Here is a 1,385-nt window from a genome sequence, read left to right on the forward strand (position 1 = left end):
AGGAGCTTACTATTAAATCTAAGGCGTTTGGACAATATTTGTGTTGAAGTGGCACAATTAAATATTTGAAGTTCAAATTGATATAAAAATTGTTACAAGCTTTTGTGTTTGGATATAATTTAACTTTGAAAAATTGGTGAATAGAAAATAGTATCTCAATTGAAATGCACCTTCAAACTATTATCTCAGTACTTCCGGTTTTTAATCTATTTTTCAATTTTGATTTGACACTAGTTTTTAAAAAGTAAAGAAAATTTGAACCGTGTGTCTTAAATTAAAGATATATAAAATGTATCAAAATATTTTTTCATTTTATAATTTTAAACATATCATGTGAAAAATTAATAGTGAAAAATTATCTAAATAGGAAAAAAATATATTTTTTAAATGAAGTAAAAAAGAAAGTACAACAACGACAATGTTTCCCGTGTAATCAAACAAAAATAAGGTTCGGGGAGGGTAAAGTGTGAGCACACCTTACTACTATCTTGAAGGTAAAAAAATTGTTTTCGATAGACCCTCAATTCAAAGAAAATACAGACCAAAGTGAATTACAAAAGGAAAGTAAGAGAAATAAATTGAATAGTATCTTACTTGAAGTTCAATATTTATACTGGTATAAAGTACAGAAACCCTAACAATTTGGGCACTAATTATATCATATCCCGAAAGTTTCTCAAATTAGAATAATTTCCAATTTTTTATAACTCGCGAATACATTATTTCTTCGCTCGATACATAGCAAACGATACATAAGTTATGTATCAAATATATAAAATATGTATTAGAAACATAACTATAAACCATATACATAATGATGTAGGTTTGAAATAACTGGGTGATGTATCAATAATAACATTTGTACCAGATAAATCATACACAAATAAAGTTGTAATGTATTTGATAGAGGTAGAGTGATGTATCCGAATGCTAGGGGAGAAGGCAAAATGGATTTTTTGTAATTAATCCAAATGATGGAATTTTTTGAAACTATAATATCTTAAGGCGTGTAATTACGTAATTTTCTCATATTTATATCACATCTCAAATATTTTCAACACACTATTTTTTTATTTGATGATTGATATCCGTATTGAAGATAAATGATTTCAAATTTGGGTTGCACAGGGGCTAGGGCCCATTCGGGAGAAAGAACTTCTTACCAAAAATTCTTCTAAGCCTAAAATTAAAATTTGAAACTTTTGGTTAAAAGAATAGTCTTACTCACTCCACCACGTCGATAATAAACTAGTTGTAATGATGTTGAGTTGAATTGTCAATTTTGTGAATGCCCACTTGAGCTTTTATTTAAGTAAATAATAAAGGAAAAATCCTTTTGGCCAGAATGATATTTTACCTATGTTATTTTACCTTTTTGAACATTT

This window comes from Solanum verrucosum, unplaced genomic scaffold (genome assembly GCF_900185275.1).
Source record: "Solanum verrucosum unplaced genomic scaffold, falcon-dt-bn FXZP01001038.1, whole genome shotgun sequence".
Classification (NCBI taxonomy): domain Eukaryota; kingdom Viridiplantae; phylum Streptophyta; class Magnoliopsida; order Solanales; family Solanaceae; genus Solanum; species Solanum verrucosum.